This window comes from Schistocerca gregaria, chromosome 3 (assembly GCF_023897955.1).
Source record: "Schistocerca gregaria isolate iqSchGreg1 chromosome 3, iqSchGreg1.2, whole genome shotgun sequence".
Classification (NCBI taxonomy): Eukaryota; Metazoa; Arthropoda; class Insecta; order Orthoptera; family Acrididae; genus Schistocerca; species Schistocerca gregaria.
In genome coordinates, this window is record NC_064922.1 from 294,415,919 (window position 1) to 294,428,821 (window position 12,903).

Here is a 12,903-nt window from a genome sequence, read left to right on the forward strand (position 1 = left end):
ACCTTGTCTGGGCCCGTTGATAACTGGAAACATGTTGCCTATTCGAACGAGCCTAATTGGGAGGAGCGAATGGACACATGCGGATATGGAGAAACCTCATGAATCGTTGGACCTTGCATGTCAGCAGGGAACTGTTCAAGCTGGTGGAGGCTCCGTAATGGTGTGGGGCGTAGGCAGTTGGAGTGATATGGGACCTCTGATACGTCTATATACGACTCTGACAGGTGACACTTGCGTAATCACCCTGTCTGATCACCTGCATCGATTCACGTCCATTGTGCAGTCCGACTGACTTGGGCAGTTCCAGCAGGACAATGTGACACCTCAGGCATCCAGAACTGCTACAGAGTGGCTCCAGGAACACTCTTCTGGGTTAAAACACTTCCGCTGGCCACCAAACTCTCCAAACATGAACATTATTGAGCTTAAGTTGGATGCCTTGCGACATGCTGTTCAGAAGAGATCTCCACCCTTTCGTACTCTAACGGATTTACGAACAGCCCTGCAGGATTGATGGTGTCAGTTCTCTCGAGCACTACTTCAGACATCAGTAGAGTTCACGCCACGTCGTTTGCGGCACTTCTGGGTGCTCGTGGGTCCACTACACGATGTTAGGCATATCTACAACTTACCTCGGCTCTTCAGTGTATATTGTAGAACGAAAAAGACGTTTTATTATTCATGAGAGCCATAAATCTTGTTTGGGATGCAATAGGAAAGCCAGAATTTTCATATCAGGTTCCTGGCAATACTTTCATGAACTGATACAGAATGGTTTTAGGCTTGAGATGAAAATGCTGATTTCTCTGCCTCGTGATGAATGGGTGTTGTGTGATGTCCTTAGGATAGTTAGGTTTAAGTAGTTCTAAATTCTAGGGGACTGATGAACGTAGATGTTAAGTCCCATAGTGCTCAGAGCCATTTGAACCATAATCCTGATGATGACATTCAGATGCAGTTTGACTGCATGCAACAACGAAAGTGTGGGTATATCCGTACCTGTGGCGGTTGCACCTCAATTTGGTGTTAATGATGGACATCAGTTCCATATGGATTACAAATTTAATCATTTAATACCAAATATGTGATGAACATCTGGTTGAAGTCTGTTAAGTACCAGAAAAGTGCTTCATTGTTTAACACTGGTCATTTCCGATAAGGATAGGAGCTGATGTAATGAACTAAAATTTGTACCATAGCCGGGACTTAAAGCTGGTTCTTTTGCTTACTGGGCAGCATTGTAGCTACTACAGTTTCCATGGGGTGAGGGTGTTAATTAAAGGTTGTGCTAGGGGCGGCTTTGGACTAGAGTAGTCCATCCAAGTACGGTAGCTTCATTGCTCCAGCGGTGTGGCGGTTGGCACATCTGCCTATTAAGCTAGAAAATCTGTGTTGAAGTGTCAACGCTGACATAAATCTTAATTCGTTTAGTTCCTTATAGGAGATCAAGTTGGGACCCATACGTCTCCAGAAAAATGTAATGTGATATTTTCCGCCAGTATACATTGCGTAGACGAATCGTCGTCTGCCTAACTGAGACCTTTGTACCAAAAATTTTGGAACCTTTTCTCCTAGAATACCAATGACTTCATGTAAAGACGTTTCACCATTCACCTTCACTTTTCAGAATCCTCATCTGATTTCGATTTCAGCGGTGATTCACAAGCACGAGTTTAAGTTAGCTCCGTCCAATTTATTTCCAAACCGGAGTGTCCTCGTAAAAGGCTGCAAGAAAAATACTTTCGCCCTGATTATACAACCATTACCCGGGAGAGTGGGCTGTAAAAGCGGAGAGACGTGAATGGATGATTACCGGCTGGTTTGCTTCAAAAGAGACTCCGCCCAGCGGCGATAAGCAGAAAGGGTGTGGCAGCCAACCCCCGAAATAGCAGCTCTGCTCTGCTCTGCTCCCAGTCCACAACCAGCTCCGACTCATCGGCGCCGAGACGCCCACAAACCGGCGTCTACGCAGACGAGTACAGCAGTTTACCCATAAACGGCTGGAGTAGTGTGTGAATATGTGTCCCTAAGTGCTTGTTTATCGCAGCTTATGTTAACGTCCCAAGACGACGGTCGGCAATAATAGGCCGATAGTTACTACATACGAGATGTCCTAAACGAATAAATTCGCGTAATTGCCACTACAGAGTCCCCCAACAGTAACACTGACTCCAATGGCTCTTACATGTCGCAGTATGGGGACTGTCCGACCATGCTTGGAGGCTTTATAAGCAGCCACATGTCTTCCATTCTGCCTACTTTAACGGTAAGTTATACTTCCTAAGCGGTATACCTAGACAATTCAATACTTATTCGAAATAAAAGTCCCTCACATGAGCGTAGTAACGCCGCACTGAAAATTGACGACAGCAGAAATCTGTCAGCAACTCTATTGTAGGAAGCTGAATTTGCATACATTTTTTTTCCACTTGACACAGTTGAGGAAATTTCATAGTTTCAAACCATCAAATTACCAGCAAGTCTTTTGCTGCTACTGCTCATTTTTAAGAACATAGGCTGCGAGAGGTAGGGTCCACGTATAACGTAAGGAATCAAACTGTGATGTGTGAGTATGGGAAATGCTGCTAGACCAATTCAAATGTTCATTTTCAGAACTTTTTGCATGGTCTCTAGTGGGAAACATCGCAGAACAATAATATCGTCTGTGAACAATGTTACATTTTATCATCGCTATGCTCATCAAATTGGAAACAATAAACCACAATAAAGCTAATCGTCAATGGTAGAGCAGATCACACTCGAAAAAAGAATTGTCGATCCAAAAAATCACATTAACCTTAAAAACTATTAGTGTGGTAAGTAAATCAATGAAACCACAGATCAGATGTAGAGAACGATCACCCTGTCTTCCTTAATCCGACACACATCCTTCTTCTTCCTTATGCCGTAGCCATATTGACGTTCTCTGCCTTCTAGGAAAGATATTACACAATGGCTTGTATGGATGCATTATTTCACACACTAAACATACGTCTCTCATCATCAGTTGTCACAATCTTCGCGATTAAATTTAAGTCCTTGAGGTAACTTCCGAATACCGCATTTGAGATGCGCTGCGTCTTTGCTCTATCGTCTTTTAGACATTTAACCAGTTTTGATGATTTGCTCTGAAAAGCTATGGAGCTTAACAGAGGACATTTGCACGTAGTTAAAAAATGAGAAATTATTTACCGTTATTCGTCGCCCAAATATCGACAATGCAAATACTTTCCATCTGCAAGATCCGAGCTGATATTCATTGATTTGGCAGAACTGGAATTTACCGTCCCATCGACGAAGGAATCATTAGCTTCACGAAAATGTGGGTTACTGTACACCATGCATTTTCAGCATATGTTAACAAGAACTTGTTTTCAAGCTGAAGTTGAATGCTTGCCTTTTGGCAAACTCTGTAGCTCATAATGAGATTTTCACTCTGCAGCGGAGTGTGCGCTGATATGAAACTTCCTGGCAGATTAAAACTGTGTGCCCGACCGAGACTCGAACTCGGGACCTTTGCCTTTCACGGGCAAGTGCTCTACCAACTGAGCTACCGAAGCACGACTCACGTCCGGTACTCACAGCTTTACTTCTGCCAGTATCCGTCTCCTACCTTCCAAACTTTACAGAAGCTCTTCTGCGAAACTTGCAGAACTAGCACTCCTGAAAGAAAGGATATTGCGGAGACATGGCTTAGCCACAGCCTGGGGGATGTTTCCAGAATGAGCTCATTTATATGTGACTCCCATGGAATAAACAGAATTTACGATACACAGTTTTCGTAAGACTGGCTAAAATTAATTGTAACACTTCATAAAACAAACAGTCACATACTAAGCACCAATATTATTTTAGGCACTGACTACTTACTTAATAAAAAAATACATTTCAGGTTCGTGTTGAGGTTACAGTGGCCTTAGAGAATAAATAATAAGAAAAAATAGAAACTTAAGGTTCAATCAGATGGAAAGTAGGCAGATGGAAAATACAGTAAGTGAACTGTTTATTAGTTCAAAAGTAATAGCCAGAACATACAGTCATCTCCCTATCACACAAGTCGATCAGTGCCCTCATGGAACCATGCCTATGGAACCATGATTGTACCCAAGCGCGTACGTCCTCGTGCGAAGCAAAGCGGATGTCTTTACTCAGAGCTCCAAAAATATAGAAACCGCAAGGTGAGAGATCGGGACAGCATGGAGGATGTGGAAATTTCGATCACATGTTGCCAAGGTTGTTTAGAGTAAGCTGCAGAAGTTTCGCTGGGAAGCCCTTACACGTGCTCCATATACTCACGATGTGATTTCCATATCTTTGGAGCCTTGAAGAAAGACGCTCGTGGCCGTCGACTTGCTATGGGAGAAGAGGAGCACGACTGGGTACGATCATGGTTTCGTAGGCAATAACAAAAATTTTTCTGTACAGCCACTGACTGTCTTGTCTCACAATAGGATAAATATATTAACGGCTATGGCAATGAATTTGGAAATAATAAACAGTGCACCAATTTTTTGCATCTTTATCATTTTAATTAGTCCACCCTTGGGAAAGGCTAATTAGAAAGAGTGAAACAGGTTTCGCATATAACAAATACGGACGTAAAACACGGCTGCAGCAAGGGAAATATTACGAGGTATGTTTTCTACGTAAGTACCGTTTTGAAATTTAAAAAAAAGACGTTCTAAGATATCTCATTAATTTTACATGAAAGCCTCTACCTTAATCTACACACTGACGCCAGTAGAGTCTGATTCTTCCTTGTTTAGGTTGTGTACTGAGTGTTTAAGATGCCTCCGATAATCGTGAGTCCCACCGACTGTGAAGTACGGCCTGTTATAAGATTTCTTAGTGCTAAAGGCCTAAAAGCGATCGATATTCATCGTGAGATCTGTGCAGTTCACGGAGAAAACATTTTGAGTGATGGAATGGTAAGAAAGTGGGTGAGAGCATTTAAATGTGGCAGCACAAATGTGCATGATGAACAACGTAGTGGGTGTCCTACGGTCGTTAATGAAAGTTTCGTGCAGGAAGTGGACAATGAGGTGAGAGAAAACAGATGCTTTACGATTTGCTCCTTGCGGGACGGCTTTCCTAATGTTTCTCGTAGTATTATGTATGGCATTGTGATCGAGCACTTGAATTACGGAAAATTGTGCGCACGTTGGGTACTGACAATGTTGACGGATGTGCACAAAACCAAACGTTTAGACAGCGCTTTAACTTTCCTTGAGCGGTACCACAACGACGGTGATGATTACTTAAGCCAAATTGTTACGGGCGATGAAATATGGGTGACCTACGTCACACCTGAATCAAAGCAACAGTCCATGAAAGGGCATCGTTTTGCTGCAAGACAATGCCCGTCCTGCAGACGAAAGATCTCATCACATCTTTTCGATGGGAAACTCTAGATCATCCTCCGTACAGCCTCGATCTTGCGCCCAGAGACTACCATCTGTTCCTGCGGTCAGCGTCTTCAAGACGATGTCAAAACAGTGGTGATGCAGTGGTTAACAAGTCAGGCGGCAGACTTCTATGTGGAGGGTATTCAGAAACTGGTACAACGTTATGACAAGTGCCTCAATATTGACGGAAATTATGTAGAAAAGTAGATTAAGGTACAGGCTTTCATGTAAAAATAAAATTATTGAGACATCTTAGCACGTCTTTTACTAATTTCAAAACGGTACTTACTTAAAAACCACGCCTCGCATAACCAGAGCTGTGCATACAAAAGAAGTAAGGGGGATGCGAACAGTGTAAAACATGAAAAATCAGCGTGCTTACAGTAGGGTATGTTTATCAGTATCATAGATTTAAGGAAGCATATTTATGGCACAGCACGTAATTAAGTGAAACATGAACTACGGGTAAGCTTGACAAGAAAGAAGTAGTAGTATTCAAATCATAGTTCTGTAGAAGGTTGTTGTCACTTAAACAATCAGATGACGTATGCAATGAAAGTTCTTTTGCAAAAAAGGTTAAAAACGACATCTATGGAAAACCCTAACTTTAGCGGCGATATGTTGCAGCAAGATCTACGTCAGGGGTGTCCAACCTTGTGGCTTACCTGGGCTACATAGAAAGAAGGCGAGTGTCTTAGGGCCGCGGATAGTATACTTAACACTACTCACTACTAACAATTACTGTTAAAAATAAGATGAGCCAATGAGAGAACAGCAGCGGATGGCGGGAGTTTCAGATTAAAGTTTTCAATATAACGTATCTTTACATAAAATATAAAAAGATAGACGCTCGCTCTTTGCATCGCAAAATGTTCAAATGGCTCTGAGAACTATAGGACTTAACTTCTGAGGTCATCAGTCCCCTAGAACTTAGAACTACTTAAAACTAACTAACTTAATGACATCACACACATCCATGCTCCAGGCAGGATTCGAACCTGCGACCGTAGCCGTAGCACGGTTCCAGACTGTAGCGCCTCGAACCGGTCGGCCACCCCGGCAGGCTCTCTGCATCGCACTGATTCTTGTTTTGGACCGCACGGGTTCCACTGGCCGCGGATTGGACACCCCTGATCTACGTCATTCAGGAACATGTGACGCGACACTGTTCTAAATAGTATAACTTGACTCACGAACTGACAGGGAAGGTTTAAGACCTGAGCGACATAAGCGCCGTTTCGGTCGCCAAAGTAAGTGTGTGGGGAAGGGGTGGGGATTGTGCAAGAATTGTACACAGGGTGTATCAATGAAGCAATTTCCATGTCAACAGATTCAGGCTCATTTTTAAACTCCTGACTTACAACCCAAGGAACAGCAACTGAAGTACGCGGTAGGGAGGTAAAGTACAGCGGGAAAAAAAGGGGGGGGGGGGGGGAGAGTCGCCGCATGGTACGTCGATTGTTTAGAAATATGGGGGAAGGGAAATTATATGTTGCTTATGCCGAAAAATTTTCTCGAACGAGCCCTGTGGACTGGTGCTAGCTTCTTTACTTAAAGCCTCTTCAATGGTTTGCATTTCAAGTGTCACAAGTATAAATATTTAGGTGTATACACTGATCCGAAACAACATTATGAACGCATATCTCATAGACGGTATGTCCACCCTTGTACGGATAACAGCGGCGACTAGTCGTGGCATGTAAGCACTGAGGCCTTGGTAGGACGTTGGAGGGTGTTGGCATCACATTGCGCACAGAAGTCACCTAATTCCCGGTAATTCCGAGCGTGAGGCCGAAGAATTCTGACGCCACGTTCAGTCACATCCCAGATCTGTTCGATCAGGTACAAATCTGGCAGATTGGGGGGGGGGGGGGGGGGGGTAGCACATCAACTGGAACTCACCACTGCGTTCATCGAGCTACTCCATCATACTCCTGGTCTTGAGACGAGGAGCCTTATTTTGTTGCAAAATGTCACTGCCGTCGTGAAATATGACTGTCACGAAGGGGTGTACGCGGTTTCTCCACAAGTATACGATAGTCCTTGATCATCATGGTACCTTGCAAATGCTCCACTGGACCCATTGATGCCCAAGTGAATGTTCTCCAGAGTTTAATGGAGCTGCACAGTAGTCAAGGAGCTATTTCCGAGAAGACGATGGATTCGCGCCCTCCCATTCGGAGGTATCTGGTTCATCAGACCATGCAATGCTCCGCCACTGCACCAACGTCTAGTGACGATGGTCACCTGCCCATTTCAGTCGCAGATACCGATGTCGTGGTGTTAACATTGGCCAACACTTGAGCCGTGAACTGAGGAGACCCATCGTTAGGAGTGTTCGGTGCACTCTGTGTCCAGACACGCTTGTACGCTGCACAGTATTAAAGTCTGATGTTAGTTCCGCCACAGTTGGCCACCTGTCCTGTTTTACCAATCTGCACAAGCTACGAGGTCCGACACTTGTAACGAGGGGTGGCCACCCAACCCCACGACCTCTGGACGTCGTAACATCTTGGCTTCGCTACGTGTTGAAGACACCCACCACAGCACTCCTCGAACATCCGACAAGTCGTGCGACTACGTCTGGACGTGATTTCTTCATGGTTTCGTCACGTGTTGAGGACACTCACTACAGCACACCTCGAAAACGGGATAAGATGTGCAGTTTCCGAAATGATCGTCCCGAGAATCTGGGCCGTCACTATCTGCCCTAGGTAAAAGTGAATAGGTGGTGTCCCTCCACCATTCTATACACGTACAACATGCTCACTCATACTACATGGACCGTGCGTGTGTCAGACTAGGCAGTCATTCCTTATCAGGTGACGCTGCTGTCGCCTGGACGGGCTCAGAGCAATAGTAGGTCGGTGTTCTTTCTCATCACTGTATGTCTGTATTGGGTGTGTGGGCAGTCAACTGCCGTGTTGGCGACAGTAACGAAGAGTGGAGTGGGTGTGACAAGCTTACGCCTCTCGAACGCCAGCTTCTAGGTTTAACGTTTTTCATCCAAGGTACGTATTACCATTAACATTAGCGCATATCCCATCTCCATGATTCAGTGACACAGTTGCCTGGTTTGGTAATAAACTCAAGTCAGTGATGTACTACCTGACCACTTTACGAGGGTAAAAAATGTTTTTCACCTTCCAGATTCGAACCAGTTGCCTTCGCGCCAAGGGCCACTGCACTACCAAACAGCTGGAACCCCGGCTACAGAGGCACTTACAGGAGTAATGGAGGATAAAATTGACAGAGGCACGTAATGATTCTAGTGTATACAGAGTTCAGTTTATCTTAGGCATGTATTTGAAACTGGCACATAATGGGAAGAGATGGAAGACGCCATCAAACCAAGTAATGCGTAAATTTGAATATGAATATCTATTTAGAGTGTTAAAAACAAAAAAGTCAGCTTACTTTCTTTTCTTTTCTAAGAATGGTTCAAATGGCTCTGAGCACTATGGGACTCAACTGCTGAGGTCATCAGTCCCGTAGAACTTAGAACTACTTAAACCTAACTAACGTAAAACATCAAACACATCCATGCCCGAGGCAGGATTCGAACCTGCGACCATAGCGTTCACGCGGTTCCAGATTGTAGCGCCTAGAACCGCTCGGCTACTCTCACCGGCTCTTTTCTAATAGTTTGTACGACTGTCTAAACGGTTTCATCGTCTTATCGATCCTTCCAGAACAAAGGAAAGATATGGTTGTGAAGAAATAATTGTGTTAAATATTGTTTGGTAGGTACACGGATTTTAGCGTCCTGTGTGAGTTTGACGAAGGAGGTGTGTATGAGAAAATATACAGGGTGAATCACATAAAACTTGTACTGCAGATATTTAAAAAAATGGAGTGAGCTATTGAAATAAGAATATCACAGATTGTAATGGCAGGCAGGGGCCGGCTTTTACAGCCCGTACACGGAGTGTTGTCAGCTAGCGATGTGGTTGGTTGTGTTGGGTTGGTTTGGGAGAGGAGACAAAACGGCGAAGTCATCGGTCTCGTCGGATTACGAAAATATGGGGAAGGAAGTCGGCCGTGCCCTTTCGAAGCAAACATCCAGGAATTTGCCTGATGCGATTGAGGAAAACCACGGGAAACCCGAATCACACTAGATCGCGTGTTGATTGAACCGTCGTCCTCCCGAATGCGAGTCGAGTATTTTAACCGTTGCGCCACCTCGCTCGGTATTCCGAAGTGTATTTATTTACAAAAGGTACAAATATTTCAATGAAACAAAGGCTATTGACTGTACCAAAATCAAAGCAGAGTATATTAGATCGTCAGTGCTGTTTGTTTCAGGAGTCTAGTGCTAGTGGTTTGAAACTGTAAACATCAACAGTTATTTGTTCGACGTTGTAGCACAAATGAATGTCAATTTCAAATGGAGCGTATGTACAGCCCTACACAGGTGTTAGTACGTCTCCGAAGGTGTCGTGTTGTTAAATGGGACATTACTTGAAACAAAAGAAAGACAAAAGAGGGTGAATCCAGTACCTCTATGAGGTCTGATAAGCAATGAATCAATGAACCCTCAAAGGTGGTGCTCAAAATGGACACTGCCAGCGTCAATACAAAATTGCAGTGTGCCATGCAACAACTGTTGCATACGTTCTAACAGTTCAGCAGAAATTTCAGCGCAGGCAACAGTAATAAGGCGTTTCACATAATCTGTAATGGTTTGAAGAGGTTAACGTCTATTGGGATGTCTTTCACCTTACACGGTACACGAACGGCGTGCTTCCTAATACACTATAAGCCATGAGCATGTCCAGAATTTTTTTTTTTTTTTGGGAAGTACCATTTTCCAAGCACGTCCTACTACGTCCACCATCAGACAATAGATGACACACAGTGTACACATAATACAATGTAAACAAACATAACGTTGTCGCCTAGCGTCTAAGCAGTAGGATAGAACAAATAACTGTCACTGTTTGCAGCATTATAAGAACTCGTAAAATACTTGCACTATCTTCCTGCAACAAACTGCATCGACATTTACTGTCAATGGGCATTGCGCCACTTAAAAATTTGTAACTGTTTTAAAAAACTGCACTTTCGTCAACGTATGAAAATATGGGTATTGACTGCAAATATGCGCCCTTGCCTATAACTCAGCTCTGTGAAAACTGAACGTCGACAGTGCCTTCCATGTCCGATATATTTGCGGTACAGGTGTTAGATGATTCACTCTGTAGATTCTCAGGATTTAAGCTCAAGAATGAAATGAAAATGTAACTGGTATAGTGTTTCTGAAATGCGTAGGTGTTCAGTGAAAAAGAATGGAACTTCGTAATAACGTGAAACAGGCCTTTGATTAGTGTAGGTGGATGTCGAAAGACAATTTGACTGTGGGCATGTGAGCATTTCCAAAGAATGACAGACTTTTGGGATAGCAGAAATCGAGAACAGAGGAAAATGCAGCTTATATCGAGAATTTGTAGTTGTAAAAGTAGTTAAACGAGTGCAATACCAACGTAGGGGAGCTTAATAATTTTATTCGCTTCAGTCTATGTTGGTCAGCCTAAGACTCCACTTTGGTGGTTTACGTGTATGTTTCGCTACTTATTTTATCACGTGGCTTCTCATTTGGTATTTGTAGCCTGCGTGGACCCCGTTTTAGATTTTTCCACCACACAAAAATCTGAAACGGTCACCACTAATCGAAGCCGAGACCTCAGTAGGCAACGCCAGCCGCTAGACAATAGTTTTTTCTTCTTTCCGCTATAATTTTTATTTATTTGCGTATTTATTTTTGAATTAAAGGAACTTCTTACTCCCCTTCGTTCCCTCCTTTAGCTCGTTATCCGTTTCCTTTCTGAACTGGTTCTCTCTATAATCTATATTCTTACACGAATCCTTGACCATGGATGGATGGATCTAGTTGTTATGAAGCACGATAATATCAGAGAAGGGAATACACAATAACACTGCTATGTATAAACTTAAAAATAAAGAAAATGCTTGTCAGAAATGCATAACACGATGATCCCATTCAGACACCTGCCATCCTGGCAAGTGCTGTAAAATACTGACAGGAATAACTTCTATAACAATTATCTTCGAAATCTATTTCATAATACTCTGTGAACAGTTCCATGTGTCAGGATGTTTCTAGTTTCCCTCACAAAGTGCTTGTAGTCAAACTGCGTGCTTACGGAATGTGGCCTCAGTTATGTGACTGGATTCGTGACGTCCTGTCACAGGAGTCTAAGTTCGTAGTAATTGACGGAAAGTCATCGAATAAAAGAGAAGTGATTTCTGATGCTCCCCATGTTAGTGTTAAAGGCCCTCTACTGTTCCTTATGTATATAAACGATTTATGAGACAATCTGAGCAGCCGGCGTAAGTCGCTTGCAGATGATGTTGTCGCTTATAGATTATTAGAGTCGTCTGAAGATCAAGACAAACTGCCAAACTATTTAGTAAAGATGTATGTATGCAGCGAAAATTGGATATTAACCCTACATAAAGTTTGGGATCATCCACATGTCAGCTAAAAGAAATCTGTTAGGCTTCGGTTACACGATAAATCAATCAAATATAAAGCCGTAACTTCAACTAAATACCTAGGAACTACAATCACTAGTGACTTAACACACAGAAAATGTTATTGTGAAGGCGAACCAAAGACTTAGAAGACGCAACAGATATACCAAAAAGACTGCCTACACTACGTTTGTCCGTCCTCTTTTGGAATACTGCTGCGTGGTGTGGGATCCTTAGCAGACAGGGTGAAAGGAGTACATCGAGATAGTTCAAAGAAGATAAGCATATTTTGTATTATCGTGAAATAGGGGACAGAATGTCACTGAAATGATACAGGATTTGGGGTGGACATCATAAAAAAGGCGGTTTTCGTTGCTGCGGAATCTTCTCAAAAAATTTCAGTCACCAGTATTCTACTCCTAATTCGAAAATATATTGTTGACGCCGACCGACATAGGGCGAAACGACCATCATAATAAGACAATGGAAAGCAGAGCTCGCACGGAAAGATGTAGGTGTCCGTTTTTCCCGCGCGCTGTTCGTGAGTGGAATAAGAGAGTATTATTGTGAAGTTGGTTCGATGAATCCTGTGCGAGAAATTTGAGTGTAATTTGCAGTGTATACATGTAGTTGTAGATCTATAAATAGCCTGGTCCACATAAAGAATCATCCCAGTGAAAGAAGATCGTGGTAGAGGAAATAGGTAGGAATAGTGTGTAAGGCGAAATTAGAGACTTCCGCGCCGCTTTGTTTTCACACACACTTTACGGGAGGGGCGAGGTACATCGGCGGTGAACCAGCTGCACCCACGGGCCGGGCGAGCGAGTTTACACCGTGATGCCTCTAATTGAAAATTTCGTAGGCTGCCCGCAGTACGCAGCCTACTGACAAAGCCAACAACTTCATCAAGAAGACAAATGAATTATCTTTTACCATACCAGTGACTATCTGTACAACCTTTAAGTATGACGTATTTTATCGACTGATATCTGTCATCACTGAT

General features: G+C 43.3%; 1 non-coding gene across 1 annotated transcript; it reads right to left on the bottom strand.

Moving 5' to 3' along the window:
* Positions 1-3,486: 3,486 nt before the first annotated feature.
* Trnas-uga (transfer RNA serine (anticodon UGA)) lies at positions 3,487-3,561 on the bottom strand. The gene has a single exon. It is a non-coding gene; the product is annotated as a tRNA-Ser (tRNA).
* Positions 3,562-12,903: the final 9,342 nt, after the last annotated feature.